The following is a 20,108-nucleotide window of genomic DNA, read 5'->3' as shown; positions in this document are numbered from 1 at the left end:
TTTTTTAATTGAACACATATTAGTTTTTCAATTAAAAAAAATAGGCCATAGGGGTACCTGAGTGCTCAGTCGGTTAAGCGTCCGACCTCAGCTCAGGTCATGATCTCATAGTTCGTAAGTTTGAGCCCTGCATTGGGCTCTCTGCTGTAGGCAAAGAGCCAGCTTTTGATCCTGTCCTCTACTCTCTCTGCCTCTCACTAGCTCATTCTCTCTCTCACACACACACACACAAAATAAATAAATAAAATTTAAAAAAAAAAAAGAAAGAAAAATACACAGTAAATGTTACGTTAAAAAAAATAACCAAGATGGGAATGCAATCTGGTGTAGCCACTCTGGAAAACAGTATGGAGGTTCTTCAAAAAACTAAAAATAGAACTACCCTATGACCCAGCCATTGCACTACTAGGCATTTATCCACGGGATACAGGTGTGCTGTTTCAAAGGGACACATGCACCCCCATGTTTATAGCAGCACTATCAACAATACAAAGTATGGAAAGAGCCCAAATGTCCATCGATGGATGAATGGATAAAGAAGATGTATATACATACAATGGAGTATTACTCGGCAATCAAAAAGAATGAAATCTTGCCATTTGCAACTACGTGAATGTAACTGGAGGGTATTATGCTAAGTGCAATTAGTCAGTCAGAGAAAGACAAATATCATATGACTTCACTCATATGAGGACTTTAAGAGACAAAACAGATGAACATAACGGAAGGTAAACAAAAATAATATAAAAACAGGGAGGGGGACAAAACAGAAGAGACTCATAAATATGGAGAACAAACTGAGGGTTACAGGAGGGGGTGTGGGAAGGGGATGGGTCAATTGGGTAAGGAACACTAAGGAATCTACTCCTGAAATCATTGTTGCACTATATGCTAACTAATTTGGATGTAAATTTGAAAAAATACAAAAAAAAAAAAAAAACAAGAACAACAATGGAAAAAAATTAAAAGTATTGTTCCTAGATACTCTCAAACAATAAGAAAAGAGGGGAAAAGAGCGACCAGGACCCTTGGATAAAACCTGCCTCATAGGCTAAGAGGATTCTTGGTATTGTAATTTGGCAATACTTCCTTCATTAAAGAGAAAGAGGAACATGATAAAATGTAAAACCTTTGGTGGTTTGGTTCCTAAGATAAATTTCATATAAAAACAAGAGAAAGTAATAACAGCAAGAGATATTCTACAAAGTCTTTCTTGGTCATGAAAATTTTTTCTGTGCTTGCTATTTTATAATAATTTTATCAACAAATAGGGAAAACGCCTCCTCACACCATCCCCACAAAGACCACAAGTGAATTAAGAGAAAAACATTGAAAAGATGTTATCCAGGGAGCTTAACTTTAAGTAATCTTCTGTTAAGAAAGGGGTCCTCACTGTCTGGATTATGAAAATAATTTCTTTTTTAAAAAAATATTTATTTGGGGAGGGAGCCTGGGCAGCTCAGTCAGCTGAGATCTCACAGTTAGTGAGTTCGAACCCCACATCAGGCTCTGTGCTGACAGCTCAGAGCCTGGAGCCTGCTTCAGGTTCTGTGTCTCCCTCTCTCTTTCCCCTCCTCCACTCACACGTGTGCATGCTCCCTCTCTCTCTCAAAAATATACATTAAAAAAATTTTTTAGTATTTATTTTTGAGAAAGAGAGAGAGAGAGAGTGCAGGGGAGTGGCAGGGGCAGAGAGGGAGAGAGAATCCCAAGCAGGTTCTGCGCTGTCAGCATGGAGCCCAACTTGGAGCTCCACCTCACAAACCATGCTATCATGACCTGAGCCAAAATCAAGAGTTGGACACTTAACCAATTGAACCACCCAGGTGCTCCTAGCATTGACTATATTCTTTATGCTATGTTTTTTATTCCTGTGACACATTCATTCCATAATTGGAAGTCTGTATCTCCCACTCCCCTTCACCCATTTTGCCCATTCCCCCATACTCCTCCCCTCTGGCAACCATCAGTTTGTCCTCTGTAATTATAGGACTGATTCTGCTTTTTGTTTATTAAAAACATGGGCAGAGGATCTGAGTAGACATTTTTCCAAAAAAAAAAACCATACAAATGGCCAACAGACACATGAAAAGATACTCAACATTTCTAATCATCAGGGAAATGCAAATCAAAACCCAATGAGATATCACCTTAGACCTGTCAGAATGGCTAGTATCAAAAACACAAGAAACAAGTGTTGGCGAGGATGTGGGAAAAAAGGAACCCCCATGCATTGTTGGTAGAAATATAAATTAGCATAGCCACTGAGGAAAACAGTATAAAATTTCCTCAAAAAATTAAAAATAGAAATACAATATGATCCAATAATTCTACTACTGGGTATTTGCCCAAATAAACAGAAACACAAATTCAAAAAGATATATGCATGCACCCCTATTTTTATTGAAACATTATATGCAACAGCCAGGATGTGGAAGCAGCCTGAGTGTCCATCAACAGACAAATGGATAAAGAAGATTTAATACACACACACACACACACACACACACACACACACCGAGGATATTACTCGGTCATAAAAAAGGATAGACTATTTTTAAGAGCAGTTTTAGGTTCACAGCAAAATTGAAAGGCAGGTACAGAGATTTCATATACTGTCTGCCTGCCTCCCACACACATACAACCTCCTCCACTATCAATATCCAGCACCAGGACAGCACGCTTGTTACAATTGATGAATATACACTGACTCATCATTATTACCCAACATCCATATTTTACATTAGGTTTCACTCTTGGTGTTGTATATTCTATGGGTTTTGACAAATGTATATCATATATATACATATACATATGTGTGTGTGTGTGTGTGTGTGTGTGTGTATAGGCATGAATCCACCATTACTGTATCATTCAGAATAATTTCATTATCTTAAAAATCCTCTGTGTTCCACCAATTCATTCTTCCTTTCCCCACTAACTCCTGGCAGCCATTGATCCTTTTGCTGCCTTCATGGTTTTGCCTTTTCCAGAATGTCATATAATTGGAATCATACAGTAAGCAGCCTTTTCAGATTGGCTTCTTTCACTTAATAATTTGTATTTAATATTCTTCCATGGCTTTTCATGGCTTTACAGATCAATTCTTTTTAGTATTGAATAATGTTCCATTGTCTGGATGTACCACAGTTTATTAACTCATTCATCTACTGACGTTTGCTTCCAGGTCTGGCACTTATGAATAAACCTGCTACAAACATCAGTGTGCAGGTTTTGTGTGGACATAAGTTTTCAATTCCTCTGGCTAAATACCAAGAATTGCAATTGCTGGGTTGTATGGTAAGAGTAGGTTTACTTTTTCAAGAAACCAACAAGCTGTCTTCCAAAGTGTCTGTACCATTTTGCATTCCCACCAACAAGGAATGCGAGTTCCTGTTGCTGTACATCCTTGTCACCATTTGGTGTTATCAGTGCTCTGGATTTTGGCCATTTGAATAGATGTGTAGTGGTATCTTGTTGTTTAAATTTGCAATTCTGTGGTGCAACGCATAATGTTGTCCTTTTTATGTACAAATCACAGATATATAGTATATCTGTAGTATTAAATTTTCAAGGGGGTAGGAGAACAACTAGGTTGTTCCTTAAGTGGGCAATAATGAGATTTTTAAAAAATTAATAACTGGCCTGGTGGTCAGAGAGGCAGCATGAGGAAAAAGACACAGGACAGAAGAGAGGGCTAGCTCATGCTGAAGGCCTAGGACCTGGCATCACAGGGAGTCTGAGCAACTATATATAAGGTACTGGCATAAAACTCAGTATGGAGAGCAGAGCAGAAGTTAATTTTCATAACTTGATTGTATTACTCAGGGTTCTACAGAGAAACAGAACCCATAGGATAGATAGATAGATAGATAGATAGATAGATAGATGTGTGTGTGTGTATATATATATATATATATACATATATACATACATAATATATAAATATGTAAACACTAAAAAATTTTTTTAATGTTTATTTATTTTTGAGATGGAGAGAGAGATTGAGACAGAGCACAAGCAGGGGAGGGGCAGAGAGGGAGACACAGAATCCAAAGCAGACTCCAGGCTCCAAGCTGTCAACACAGAGCCTGATGTGGGCCTCGAACTCAGGTGCTGTGATCATGATCTGAGCCAAAGTCAGGTGCTCTACCAACTGAGCCACCCAGGTGCCCCAATACATAAACATTTAAACACACACACACACACACACACACACACACACACACACACAGAAAGAGAGAGAGAGAGTCACATTATTTAAGGTCTCTGTGCTTCAGCTTCTTCTGCTATAAAATGGAGATGATAATAGCGTCTACCTCAGAGAATTGTTGTGAACAGTAAGTGCATGATAAATGTTTAAAAACCATATAAAACCAATGTGAATCAACAGTGGAATGTGGAAACAAAAAGCTAACTGAGCACGCACAATAAATGCTAGTAGCACTTGGTGTTAATTTTTTAAATGGTGACCATTTTTGTCACTCTCACTCAGGTAATTCTCTACCTAACCTGGATACTGACCTTAAAAAGATAAATGTCTGGAAAGAGCGCAAATGTCTATCGATGGATGAATGGATAAAGAAGATATGGTATATGTATACAAGGGAGTATTACTTGGCAATCAAGAAGAATGAAATCTTGCCATTTGCAACTATGTGGATGGAACTAGAGAGTATTAGACTAAGCAAAATTAGTCAGTCAGAGAAAGACAAATATCATATGACTTCACTCATATGAGGGCTTTAAGATGCGAAACAGATGAACATAAGGGAAAGGAAGCAAAAGTAACATAAAAACAGGAAGGGGAACAAAACATAAGAGACTCAGATATGGAGAACAAACAGAGGATTACTGGGGTTGTGGAAGGGGGGATGGGCTAACTGGGTAAGGGCCACTAAGGAATCTACTCCTGAAATCATTGTTGTACTATATGCTAACTAATTTGGATGTAAATTAAAAAAATAAATTAAATTTAAAAAAAAAAGATAAATCCCTGCCATGTGGCCATCTAACCCTGGTCTTCCCTACAGAACTAACCCAGATATCTTTAGCATTTATAGGGAGCTCAAAGAGTCCCTGTAAGCCATTCCTTCATACTTGAAAACAGAGATGGATGATGAGTCCACCGTGGAAGGCCAATGAAATACCAACATAAGCTCTTCTCTACCCGGACCTCCACAAGCTTTCAAGAGCAATAGAACTCATTATTCCAAAGTATTCCAGATACTCAGAGTATCTGGGAGTTTGTCTGTAACCAAGACAATAGGGCTCTCTGCAGTCCTCAAAACTCTCAAGTAAAGAAGAGATTTTAAACTTTGGATTTTTGACCAAACAGACCAGACTGTGGTGGAGCAATGACTTACCAAAAAAGCATTTCAGAGAGAAAAGGCACTTCTGTAAACTCAGATCTAGGAAAACAAAACTGAAATCAGCTTCCTTCCCCCACCTGCCAGTTTTCAACACGCTCATTTCTGAGACACACCCTGGAGTTTCCAAGCCAAGTGAGAAGCAGAGGATAAATAAACTTTCGTAAAAGCTAGAATGAAGAAAATATTTTTCTCTAACATTGAAGGAGGAAGGAAACACAAGATATTAGATGTTCTCTGCACTGAAATACATGATTTTCCCCTCATTTATGTAGAAGAAATTTGCAAGACAATCTGGGTTAAGTATAATATCTACTATTAATATTATTGTTACTATTACAGCATTTCGTTGAATAGGGAGGAATCTACTTTTCTGTTAGAGGATTGAAATATACCCCAAAACAAAAACAATATTTTGAGCCTAGAAATTCTAGACTATTCATTGCTGTGACAGGAGTCTGCTTTGTATTAGTTGAAAAATGAGTCATAACATTCCAGAAAAGATGTCATTGAAAACAAGAGGCATTTTTATTGATAAAATCCCCCAAGGCATTAGCAGTATCTTCAGAAATAACATATGATGAAAATTTAAAAATGTACTTTACATTAATCAAACATATCTTCCACCATCTACTCTAAGGAGTAGGCATCTGCCATAAAATAAAACTCAGATGTTAGTGTCAGGTGATATATAGAGAGTGACAGACAGAGGCAGAGGCAGACAGAGACAGAGACAGACAGACTACCACAGGAAGTCCTTGAAATTATGGCAGCTTTCTGTTCCTGGTAAAAATCCTAGGTTTATGTCTAACTTCCCCCAAAGGAACAAGGTGCAAGAGAGTATAGGGAGGGGGGTTACATTTCTCAATAAAGGCCTGATTTTCAACTGTCTTTAAAAAGCTAGCAAACCCTACAATTAACACTATAATTAATAAATATATGTGTGTATGTGGGCGGGGCGGAGGGGGTGGTGCTGGGTCACTCAGTTGGTTAAGCGTCTGACTCATGGTTTCCGCTCAGGTCATGATCTCATGGTTGGTGGGTTCGAGCCCCATATCAGGCTCTGCGCTGACAGTGCAGAGCCTGCTTGGGATTCTCTCTCTTCCTCTCTCTCCTCCCCTCCCTCACTCACACTGTCTCTGTTTCTCTCAAAAACAAATAAACTTAAAAATATATATATGCAGTTATGTAACAAATTGTGTTTCCTTTTTTTATACTCATTGCTGAGCTCAGAACTAAAATTTCAGGCCATTATAGTAAAGCATATATAATTGAAAACAATTATTTTAGACACTAACTTTACTCCATGCTTTCACCTTTCTTTCCCCTCTTACTTTTCTGCCATTAGCCTTCCCCCGATTTTGTTACCCGAGGGCTTTTGTATATGTGTGATCCCATATCACTTTCTAAACTATGCAATAAACCATTTCTGGAACAAGGGATGGTATAAAGAGATCACGACTATGTGAAATAACGAATGGTGGCATAAATGGAGAAAACCCAGATGTTAGACAGCAGTCATTCTTCCAGTATATATTCGCCCAGGGTGGCATCTTCAACAATTTTTTGAAAAATTAAGTTATTGAAACATACTCCTATCAAGACTCTGACAAAGGCTATAGGATAAGCCATGTGAAAGTGAAAGCTGTTTGATCACAATGTAAAGATCCATAATCTGGTAGAGAAAATCATCGAAAGTCATTCTTTTTTCACTTGTTCACATTCCCGACCATTCAGGACTAGCTTCCCACCTCCCAACTCTTATATGAGAACCTGGCTTTTCATTTGTACATGTGTATGGTGTGCAGCTTGTGCATAAGGGCTGAGTTTGTATAACTGTGACAGAAAGTCAGAGAGACCCCAAGAGAAGTATACTGGCAGGATGGGGCAAGAGATTGGGCATGGCGAATTCAGAAGCCTGAGCATAGCTGGCATCAGAGTGATCAAGAACTCCTGATTTAAGTGTTACATTGGTGTGGGTGCAACCAAAGTGAGCTGCACTTTTACAGGGTGGAGTAGATGGCACATAGTGGATCTCATGGATACATGAAAATGACTTAGACAGTAGAGTAACTGGAGGAGAGTCTGGTAAAAAGACATTGAATCAACAGTGACATGTGAAACCAAAAGCTTTCCCATAATCTGAGGCTGCAGTTGTAATTCTCCAATGAAACTTTTAGACTTCACATGCCCAGAATTGAATTAATCACTACCCTTGATTGCTAATACACCTTCATTTTTTTTTTTTTTCAACGCTTTTTATTTATTGTTGGGACAGAGAGAGACAGAGCATGAACGGGGGAGGGGCAGAGAGAGAGGGAGACACAGAATCGGAAACAGGCTCCGAGCCATCAGCCCAGAGCCTGACGCGGGGCTCGAACTCACGGACCGCGAGATAGTGACCTGGCTGAAGTCGGAGGCTTAACCGACTGCGCCACCCAGGCGCCCCCACCTTCATTTTTTTTAATGCAAGTACCTCTTTTATTCATCTGTTTATCATGTATCTTGAGGCATCATTTCCTTTCAAATGAAGTGTAATGTTTATGAAAGGAACAAATCATAAGGGTACAGCTCTATGAAATTTTTATGTGTATTCATCAGCATAACCAGTAACAAGATCCACACATAGACATAAATATTTTTATCCTATCAGTTTTTCTTGTGTCCCTTCCCAGAAAATATCTTCCTCCCAAAGGTAACCACTACTTTGACTTCTGCTGCAATAAGTTAATTTTACCTGTTCTTAAACTTCGTATAAATGAAGTCCTACAATGTTTTCTATTGTTACTGGCTTCTTTCACTCAACATAGGACATGTGAGATTCATCCATGTTGTTGCCTGTAACACTCTAATCTGTTTCTTTATAATTGCTGAGTCATAGGATCAGTGTACATTTAACTTTATTGAAACCGAATTGTTTCCAAAATTGGCTGAAACAATTTATATTCCTACTAACAATGTGTGAGAGTTCTACTGACTCCACATTGTCACCAACATTTGGTATTGTCAGTCTATAATTTCAGCCATTCTTCTGAATAGTATTACCTCATTGTAGTTTTATTTTGCATTCCCATAATGCTTAAAGATTTGGGAGCACTTCTAGATTCCAATCCATCATATCCACTCATGTGACTGTCAAAAGCCCCACTGGTTTCTCTTCCTCCCAGTAGGCCAACTCTGATTCTCAACTCCAGCCCAGAATCAGCAAATGCTTCCCTAGCAAGCGATCTTCCCTCTCTGGCATTTTAGCTCATCCAGTCCTTATCATCAAGTCTAGCTACAACTGTATAATAACTTCAAAAATAACTTTTATAATTTATCTGATTTTTTTTCTATTTGTTGCAGTGGGAGTGTTGGTGGCCTGCTGTGATCTATGATATCACACGGGTAAGTGGAACCTTTTCCATTTCTTCTTGGGACATTTTTGATAAGTTATATTTTTCAAGGAATGTTTTCAATTTATTTCAGTCTTCATATTTATTCAAAGTTGTCTGCAATTTCCTCTAATCCTTAGAATTTTTACAGCATGTGATATTGGTTAGTTTTGTCATCATTTTTAGTTCTTGGTTACTCTTCACAGGTGTGTCAATTTTATTATTCTTTTTTAAAAAATTTTTTAAATGTTTTTATTTATTTTTGAGAGAGAAAAACATAACGCAAGAGGGAGAGGGGCAGAGAGAAAGGAAGACACAGAATCCAAAGCAGGCCCCAGGCTCTGAGCTGTCAGCACAGAGCTTGACTTGGGGCTCGAACTCACCAACTGTGAGGTCATGACCTGAGCTGAAGTCAGATGCTTAACAGACTGAGACACCCAGGCGCCCCAATTTTATTACTCTTTATCAAGGACAACTTTTGGGTTTCTTTGATTCTATTATAATTTTTGTTTCTATTTCATAGATTTCTGTTCTCATCTTTATTTTCTCCTTCCTCTACTTCCTTCAAGTTTATTCTATTCTTCTCTGAATTTATTCGATTGATATTTAGTTCATTCAATTGAAAGATTTTCAGTCCTTCTTCTAATTTTATAAAAGCATTTAGGCCCTAAATATCTCTCCAAGTATTGTTGACACTGTATCTTTCAAGTTTTCAAATGCAGCTTGCTTGCTTGCTTGCTTTTTCTTTCTTTCTTTTAGAAAGAGAGTGCGCATGCAAGGAGGGGAGAGGGGCAGGGAGAGAGAGAAAATCTTTTTTATTAACTTTTTTAAAAAATTTATTTATTTATTTTGAGAGAGAGTTGGGGGCAGAGAGAGGAGAGAGAGAATCCTAAGCAGGCTCCACACTGTCAGCATGGAACCCAAAGCAGGGATCAAACTCATGAATTGTGAGATCACAACCTGAGAAAGTTAAGAGTTGGATGCTTAACCAACTGAGCCACCCAGGTGCCCTAAGAGAGAATCTTAAGCAGGCTCCACGCTCAGTTCAGAGCCCGACACAGGGCTCAATCCCACGACCCTGGTGGGATCATGACCCAAGCCAAAATCAGGAGTTGGACGTTCAATTGACTGAGCCACCTAGGTGCCCCCAAGTGCAGCATTTTAAATAAAAATTGTATATATTTAAAGTGTTAAATATTTAAAATCATATTTAAAATCATGTTGTCATGAGTTAATATGCATATACGTAGTGAAATGACTATGACAGTCAAGCTAATTAAATATCATCCATCTCTTCACAGTTACCATTGATTGTGTGTGATAAGTGTACTTGAAATCTATCTCTTAGATTTCAGTGTTCAATACGGCATTATTAGGTACAGTTTTCATGCTTGTACATTAGCTCTCTAGCTTATACATCCTGGAGAACTGCAAATTTGTACCCTTCGACCTATATCTGCCCATCTCTTCCCCCTCCAGCCCCTGGTATCCATCATTCTATGCACTTTTACCTTGTTTTGTTTTGTTTTTAGAGTCCACATAAAGGTGAGATCAGACAGTATTTATGTTACTCTTTCTGGCTTATTTCACTGAGCCTAATGTCCTCCAGGTTCATCCTTGTTGTCACAATGGCAGGATTTCCTTCTTTCTCATGGCTGAGTAAGATATAGCACATCTTCTTTATCCATTCATCCACTGATGGACACTAAAGTGGCTTCCATATATTGACTATTGCAATGAGCGTGGGGGTATAGATGTCTCTTCAAGATCTTGATTTCATTTCCTTTGGATATATACTTAGATGTGGGATAGGTGGATCATATGGTAGTTCTATTTTTTATTTTTTGAGGAAGCTCCATACTTTTTTTCATAGTGATTGGACCAATTTACATTCCCAGCAACAGTGCATGAGGATTCCCTTTTCTCCACCGCTTCACCAACACTTGTTATCTATTGTCTTATTTCTTTTTCTTTTTCTTTTTTTTCCTACCATGGTTCTGGGGCAGGCCGTATGCCTGGGTCCATGGGAGCCAATCTAGAGTTTGGGTCTTATGGGACCTGGCCCACATTGGGGCAAGTTGAGAGTCTAAGTCCACAGGATCTGGCCCGGTACCGGAATGAGGCAGGAACCTGGGTATGTGGAAACCCACCTGGGTCTACAGGGACTTTGCTATTAGGATTAATATTACATTATAAAATGAACAGGGAAATATTCCCTCTTTTACTGCTTTCTAGAAGAGATTGTGTAGAATCAGTGTTAATTATTTAAATGTCCAATAGAATTCTCCAGTGAACCTATCTAGGCCCGGAGATTTTTCTTTGGGGGAGTGTTTTTTTTTTTTTTATTAAAAATCAAATCTTCTATAAAGTTATGGGACTATGCAAAGGATCTATTTCATATTGAGTGAGTTGTGGAAGTTTGTGGTTTTTGAGAAATTGGTCCATTTTATTTTATTTTTTTTATTTTTTTATTTATTTTTATTTATTTTTTTTTAATATATATATTTTTTTAATATATGAAATTTACTGTCAAATTGGTTTCCATACAACACCCAGTGCTCATCCCAAAAGGTGCCCTCCTCAATACCCATCACCCACCCTGCCCTCCCTCCCACCCCCCATCAACCCTCAGTTTGTTCTCAGTTTTTAACAGTCTCTTATGCTTTGGCTCTCTCCCACTCTAACCTCTTTTTTTTTTTTTTTTTTTCCTTCCCCTCCCCCATGGGTTTCTGTTACGTTTCTCAGGATCCACATAAGAGTGAAACCATATGGTATCTGTCTTTCTCTGTATGGCTAATTTCACTTAGCATCACACTTTCCAGTTCCATCCATGTTGCTACAAAAGGCCATATTTCATTTTTTCTCATTGCCACGTAGTATTCCATTGTGTATATAAACCACAATTTCTTTATCCATTCATCAGTTGATGGACATTTAGGCTCTTTCCATAATTTGGCTATTGTTGAGAGTGCTGCTATAAACATTGGGGTACAAGTGCCCCTATGCATCAGTACTCCTGTATCCCTTGGATAAATTCCTAGCAGTGCTATTGCTGGGTCATAGGGTAGGTCTATTTTTAATTTTCTGAGGAATCTCCACACTGCTTTCCAGAGCGGCTGCACCAGAAATTGGTCCATTTTAATTGAGTTGTCCAATTTATGTGTTTGAAGCTGTTCATAGTACTCCCATATTGACCTTTTGATGTCTACAGGGTTTTAAATAATACCGTTTCATTTCAAGTGTTGGTAAATTGTGTCTGCTCTTTTTCATTCTTTGTCAGTTTTGGTAGAGGTTTGTCAATTTTAATGATCTTTTTTAAGAAAGCAAATATTTGTTTCATTGATTTTCTCCATTATTTTTCTATTTGCAATTTAATTAGTTTCTGCTCTTATCTTTATTATTTCCTTCCTTCTGCTTGCTTTGGGTTTATTTTTCTCTTCTTTTTCAAGCTCTTCTAGATTTTTGAAGCAAGAGCTTACATGATTTTTCTTCAACTTTTCTTTTCTAATATACACATTTATCACTAGAAATTTTCCTTTCAACACTGCTTTAACTGTGCCCCACAAATTTTGTTATGTTGTATTTTCATTTTCACTCGTTGCAACATATTTTTTAATTTCACTTGAGACTTTTCTTTGATCCATGAATTATTTAGGAATGTGTTGTTTTAGTGTTCAGCAATTTTCCTCTTAATTTTCTGTTACTAAATTACTAATAAGATTCTATCGTGATTGGCAAACATATTCTGTATGATTTCAGTTCTTTAAATTGTTGAAATTTGTTTTATCATTTATCTTGTGCACTTGAAAAGAATGATATTCTGCTGTTGTTGGATGAACTATCCTATAATTGTGGTTTGGAAGGTATTGGTTGATGGTGTTAAATTCTTCCATATCCTCAGTTATATTCTGTCTAGTTGTTCTATCAATTGTTAAGAGAAAAGTATTGAAATATCCAACTATAATTGTGGGTTTGTCTAAGATAGTAAGTTCTATCACTGTTTCCTTCAACTTCCTTCTTTGATGCATACACTTTTAGGATTGCTATGTCATCTTGTTAGATTGACTTATCATTATATAATATTCCTCTGGTTATTTTTTTCTCTGTAGTCTACAATCTTTATCTGACATTAATATAGCCATTCTTGTGTTCATTACATATCTTTATCCATATTTTTACTTTCAACCTGTCTATATTATGTTTCGAGTGAGTATCTTACAAAAAGGATATAGTTGGGTCATATTTTTAATTCACTCTACTAATTCTGCCTTTTAATTTCTATATGTAGGCAATTTATATTTAATATAATTATTCATATGTTGGGACTTATATCTACCTTTTTTTTTTTCTGTTTGTTCTCTCTGGTTTTCATTTCTCTGTCTTATTTTCCTGACCTCCTATGGTAACTTGAAATTTTTTTTACAATTCCACTTTTATCTACAGTGTTTTTGAGTGTATAATTTCATATAGCTTTTTCTAATAGTTGCTCTAGATGCTACATTATACATACATAACTTTCAACAATCTAATGGTGTTATTTTACCAGCTTGAATGAAGTGGAAAAAATCTTACTTCCGTTTTCACCCCCTTACCCTATCCCACTTATAATTATCCATATATATCGTTATCTTAAATATGGCCACTACATACATTTAGAACCATATCAGACAGTGCTTCAATAATCAAACATAATTTAGAAAACCAAACAAGAGACAGCTTATTATATTTACTAACATTTTCACTTAGTGTATTCTTTTTTCCTTCCTAATGTTTCAAGGTTCCTTCTCTTATCATTTCCTTTCTGTTTGGAGAGATTCCTTTAACCACTCTTCTAAGGTAAGTTGTGTAGATTATACCATTTAACATTCTTATCAACAGTGCATAAGGGGTCCCTCCAGTTTCTCAATACTGTAACCAAGACTCATCATTTACTGTTTTTTAATAGCAGTCATCATAATGGATGTTAAATGATACATCATTGTGATTTAGGTTTGCATTTCTCTAATGATTAGTGATGTTGGTCATTTCCATATACTTGCCTGGCATTTGTTTATCATCTTTGGAGAAATGTTTATTCAAGTCCTTGACTATTTTTTAATTGGGTTATTTGTGTTGTTGAATTGTAGGAAGTTTTTTTATATATATTCTGGATATTAACCCTTATCAAATATATTTGCAAATTATTTTGCAAATATTTTCTCCTATCCCATAGCTTGTCTTTTCATTCTGTTAATTGTGTTTTTTGCTGCACAGTGTTTGAATTTAATATAGTCCTACAAAAGGCTACTTTTAAAGTCCTACTTTAAATCTAAAGCAATTTTCCCCTTCCACTCTTTTTCTCTTCCCAATTTATTTTATTTTTATTTTTTTTAATGTTTACTTTTGAGACAGAGATAGAGCACAAGCCGGGAAGCGGCAGAGAGAGAGGGAGACACAGAATTTGAAGCAGGCTCCAAGGTCTGAGCTGTCAGCACAGAGTCTGAGGTGGGGCTCGACCTCGCTAATGGTGAGATCATGACCAGAGCCAAAGTCAGACGCTTAACTGACTGAGCCACCCAGGTTCTGCTTCCCAATTTTTTTTAAATGTGAGCATCTCAATCTCTATAGGCTAAATTATTGAAAGAAATTTCACCTCACTTTTTTTAGAAGGCATTACATCTTCTAGGTTTCTGGTTGTCATAGTGTTGTAAAGAAGTGAAATTTCTGCCAATTTTGCATATCTTTGCCTATTTGGCATTAATATAGATGTAAGGTATATTTTATTCACTCTATGCATACAGGAGCTATTAACCAAAAAAATAATAGGCTTAACTTTGGGCCATTGCTGTGTCACCTTTATGTCTGGAAAGGAAGGTAAATCCAAATCTGAATTTGTGTCTACCACTCTGAGGCAATATTCCTATGTATTATATCACAGAAGTGGGCATATATTATCTACTTGCCATAATTCCCCAGGCTTGTCTTCTCTGTTTATATGATTTATTCCATGATGGTTTCACTGGAATGGTTCACATTTTTTTTTGGAGCCATTTTTGGATCATACTTAGAGCTGACTATCATTATTTGGAATTTATTTTTTCTAACCATTAGTATGTTTCCATAACTCAGATTGCCACAATTTTCCAGATGTGAGATTTCCAATTTGTAGATCAAATAGCAATTATTAACCAGAAATCAGTCGTTATCTATTATTATGTGAGAAATCACTCTGATATAATAGTAGTCTCCAAGATCACTACCCAGGAAGCTATCTCAGAAGTCACGGAACAAAATGACTCACAGATCAAATTAAGATGCTTAAGGCAAATACCTTATTAAATCAATTAAAATACACAACAAAAAGTAGAGGGGAAGAGATGGGTAACATGCTTTGGATAAGGCACAAGATGGGTAGAAAGATCTTATTACCTGAGTTATGCAAGTTCATATATCCTCTCTCTGCTATATCAGCATTCTCCACTGATTGTGTAATTTTGAGAACCAGAGTTGAGGTCTGTCCAAGGCAGTTCCACAGCGGGAGACACCCTGGGTTGATACATACATTTGCTCTAATCAGAGAGATGCAGAGGGACACATATGCCTGACCACAGCTATAGCTCATCAATTAGCCTGACAAGCAGCTGTAGATCTTGCTTGTGTTCCTTGAGTAGAGGGTACAAGGGATCAGAATGGGTATCACCACTGGGTGACCCAATTATGACCTCAAAGTATCAAATGCTTCATGTGTGTTATGAATATTTGATATCTATTTGGTCCTTCTATTCCTTCCTATGTTTAACACTCATATGCTCTATTTACTTTATCTACATCTATCATAATATAATTCACAAACCATTTGCTTCTATACTTAGTTTCTATGTCCTCCTTACTTCATTCAACCTTCTCTATTTAGTTTCACACATCCTTTGTTTCTCTTATTTTCCACAGCTGAAATGAATATTTTTTAAAGTTTATTTACTTATTTTGAGAGAGAGAGAGAGACAGAGACAGAGACAGAGACAGTGTGTGAGTGGAGGAGGGTCAAAGAGAGAGGGAAAGAGAGAATCCCAAGCAGGCTCTGCACTGTCAGCACAGAGCCCAACATGGAGTTCAATCTCACAAACCATGAGACTATGACCTGTGCCGAAATTGAGTTGGACGTTCAGCCCACTGAGCCACCCAGGTGCTCCTGAATTGAGTATTTTTAAATAATACAGTTAACACACATTATAGCAAACAGCCATTAATGAGGATGAAACATCTCTCTATATATTGACCAGCAGTATCCCGAAGATACAGTTAGTGAATAAAGCAAGTGAAGGAAATTGTGTATATTATGTTGCCCTTTGTGTGAAAAAAAAGTGCTTATGTATTTGCTTGGAAGTATTTTTCTGATAGGATATGGAAGAAACTGGTAATGGTAATTTCCTCTCAGGAGGATAATTAGATGGCATGTGTATCTTTTTAAACATTCTAAATTTTATATGAAATTTTTATAATTATATATATTTTTATATAACCTTTTAAAAATTAGTTGAAATTTTACTTATAAAAATACTAAATAATTTTTCTTTTTCTATATACAGCTATCAGAATGGCAATGCCACTGAACCTACCAGAAAATACAGATGACTGAACAGAAGATATAAATTGATGTTTGGAAAGTCATAGAATTAATCAAAAGCACAGGGAAATCTTGACTGCAAAAGATATGCATCAAGTAATCTTGGAAGTGGTTAACTAAAAATCACCTTGTTGATATGGGCATAGCACATGGATGAGCTATCCATATAGAACAGCTATTCAAATAATTGCAGAAAACATCCTCTGAAGATCTTGGTCAGACATGTAAGAGGGAAAAGGTAGTAAAAATGTTCTTAAAATACAACATTTGATGTAAGAAGAAAATGGAGAAACTTCAAAGCAAAAGCAAAAGCAAAATGATACAGAGAAATCAGTTATGGCTAATGCCTCTACAGTGGGTGCAGTCACTAAAAACTGAGTTCATGGAAGATGAAATAGATGACACAAAGGAAAGGCAGCCATCCAGAGAACTGACATGTGTATCATACTTTTTTGATGAATTTGTAATCCATATCACTACAAATCGAATTTTAGTCTACAGCATGAAACAGGACCACCACTCAATCTCACTGATCCAACAAATTAATTCAAAACCTATTTGTGAAAATAGAGAAACAGCTGCAGAAGAGATGTTAAGGTGAAATTTAGCAATGAAGTTTTCCAATTTGCTTCAGGTTGTATGAAAATTCACCTACTAATGGCACCAACCATTCATTTTGGAGTTAAAGGCAAACCCTATGGAAGAATTCTTTACATGAAAGTCACCAATTTCACCAAGGAAGCCCTCATTGACCATTTTAAATTGATGATCCACCAGTATTTTAAAGACCATCAGGTCCAAAAAGCAAAGAAGTACATTTGAGAGCCAAGATTTGTAGACGTTTTACTGCTAAACCGTAGGTATCCTGACAGATTTGTATTGAAGCGAAGGTCATTACAAAGTACTCTGAATATGAACAAGATTATTTCCATACTAAAATGCAAAATCACAACAACAGAACATGGAAACTAAGTCCAAAATATTCAGTCTTCATGTGAGATGGGCCAGCTCTAAAGACATCATGAAAAATAATGCAGATTTCAGAGCATTTAGATTTGAAAGCACTGTCAGAGTCTAGAAAAGAGGCAGAAGAAACATGCAAAGTAAAAACGAATAAAAAAGAGAGTAAGGGACCAACACTTGCTAAATTATTGACAGGAAATCAGGATTTGTTTGATAATTCATTCAAACCACGACTAGTACACATTCTTGTGACAAATAAATGCCATCTGAATCAAATAAAACACTTAGATTCCCTAAAGGAAATTTAATGACTTGCTGTGTTGGAGTTTAATCCTAAATCTGTGAGAAGGGGGGTAGTCAAAGCTTACAAAGAAAGCCAAGAAGCAAATCTTCACTTTCCAAATCTGTATGTGTAGGGGGAAAAAATACAAAATGAGAAGATTTCTAGTCTGAATCTTTATCAACAGCCCAGCTGGATTTTCAGCAATGGCAGGTTAGACCTTAACAGTGAAAAATATAAACACTTAGATCCAAGTTCCTTGCAAAGAGAAAAACTATTTCTCTTTATTATTCTATTACTCTCTTCCATGGATGACCTAAGAGACCTCCTCCTTGAGACCTTCTGTGCTTTCTACCAAGATCTCAAAGGAATGAAAAATACATCGTGTATTTGTGTATACTCACATAATTGTCAAGGATAGAAAGGCCTACTCAAAACAAGATTAATATACCAGCAAAATGAGCTATCAAGCTAATGTGTTTCTTTTTTTTAATTTTTTTTTATTTTTTTTTATTATTTTTTTTAACGTTTATTTATTTTTGAGACAGAGAGAGACAGAGCATGAACGGGGGAGGGTCAGAGAGAGGGAGACACAGAATCTGAAACAGGCTCCAGGCTCTGAGCTGTCAGCACAGAGCCCGACTCGGGGCTCAAACTAACGGACCGTGAGATCACGACCTGAGCCAAAGTCGGCCGCTTAACCGACTGAGCCACCCAGGCGCCCCAAGCTAATGTGTTTCTGACTTAAGTCTTGAAGAAATAAATGGTACTATTCTTCAACTAAAATCTGTCACTCAATCTTTTTGCCATCTATTGGTTCATCTAACTGTCCTTCTAAAAAAAAAAGGAAGAAGTTGTCATGACTGTTCTGGAAATTCTTTGTTAAAGTGAATATGAAGACACTGTCTTAGAGGACAGAAACAAAGTATTTGAATTCTAGGCATCAGAAGAGGAAGACTTCTATCGAGGTGGGAAAGTATCATAGTGGAACTTCAACTTTTTTTCCATCAAAAAGGATAAATATGAAAAACTTGAAGCAGTGGTTCAAAACTGGGCAAATTCTTCTAAACCAATATGTGCCAATAATATTCATTCATAGCATCATCCAGGTTGTGGTGGGACTACCTTGACTCTGTGTATTCTTTGGGAACTAAGGAAGAAATTCAGATGTGCTATGTTGAAAAACAAGACAGGGGATTTTTCTGAAACTGGAGAATAAGTGATTAATTTAAACACCTTTGGGGCAACCAACCATCAGGAAAACTTACTTGAACTGCTCCTTATTGATGATTTAAAGAACAAAATTATGTCTATTTTCTCCAGGCCTCTATTAGCAGTAGCTAATAGTACATTTGATGTGAGAAACCTCCAGTGATCCTAACTTGCATGAAATCACAGAATCCTGTAAAAGGTACAAAGATCTCAGATGGTAATGCTCTAATACAACTATCTGTCAAAGAACAGAGCTTAAATTGAAAAAAATTGAAGTGCAGCATAAAAACTTTAAAGATTTTTGTTTCTTCATGATTGTGAAAAGCAATTATAATAGAAAGTACATAGAAAATGTGGCTAGGAATATCCTGAAAAGACAAAATACTTCTACTGGGAAACAAAGCTCTTTTCTTTCCTGACTCTTCCTAATTCATATATGCCTGATACAACCATTTTACTATCATAGTGTGAAAAATTCTTAAGAATCATAAAAAAGAAGGTTTTCTGGGGAACAGAAAAACTTGAAGGCAAGATAGCACCAACTCTAGGCATTAAGGAATCTACTCCTGAAATCATTGTTTCACTATATGCTAACTAATTTGGATGTAAATTTTAAAAAGTAAAAAATAAAAATAAAAAAAAATTTTTAAAAACAGGAAGGGGGACAAAATAGAAGAGACTCATAAATATGGAGAACAAACTGAGGGTTGCTGGAGGGGTTGTGGTGGGGGGGAATGGGTAAATGGGTAAGGGGCATTAAGGAACGTACTCCTGAAATCATTGTTTCATTATATGCTAACTAATTTGGATGTAAATTTTAAAAAATAAAAAATAAAAATGAAAAAAAATTTTTAAAAAAAGCACCAACTCTACAATTCAGATAAAAACAGAGGTGGTGGAATGTGGGAAGTACTGTGGAGTGCATATTATTCATCCTTTGTATGCCATTTGCTCACTGGAAGAATTGAAGATAAACTCTCTCTCCCAGTTCACCTCTCTGCACAGCCTATCTGCTGAGTTCTGTAGCTCAAGTTATGCAGATTGTTATGTTAATCCTCAGCTCAATTTTCTAGGTGTTCAAAATGGTTCCGTGCTGATCTAGCTGCGTTTCAGGGATGAGAAACTCAGGGACTCCATGCTGCTCTGCCATCTTAATTTCTCCTACTGTTGTCCATTTCTGATCCTTTTTTAGAAAATAAGCATTGGCTAAAACAATGTCCTCATATCTGAGGTCATTTTGATCTTCTCTAAAAATTCCATAACCATCAAGGAAACTGCAACTAGGGCTGGTATTTGCTTGAGATTGT

At 36.7% G+C, this 20,108-nt stretch overlaps 1 pseudogene; it reads left to right on the top strand.

The window, feature by feature from the left end:
• Positions 1 to 16,316: 16,316 nt before the first annotated feature.
• Positions 16,317 to 19,903, top strand: LOC125930420 (sterile alpha motif domain-containing protein 9-like; annotated as a pseudogene).
• The last annotated feature ends 205 nt before the right edge of the window (positions 19,904 to 20,108 follow it).

This window comes from Panthera uncia, chromosome A2 (assembly GCF_023721935.1).
Source record: "Panthera uncia isolate 11264 chromosome A2, Puncia_PCG_1.0, whole genome shotgun sequence".
NCBI classification, from domain to species: Eukaryota; Metazoa; Chordata; class Mammalia; order Carnivora; family Felidae; genus Panthera; species Panthera uncia.
This window is presented reverse-complemented; position numbering and strand designations above follow the sequence as displayed.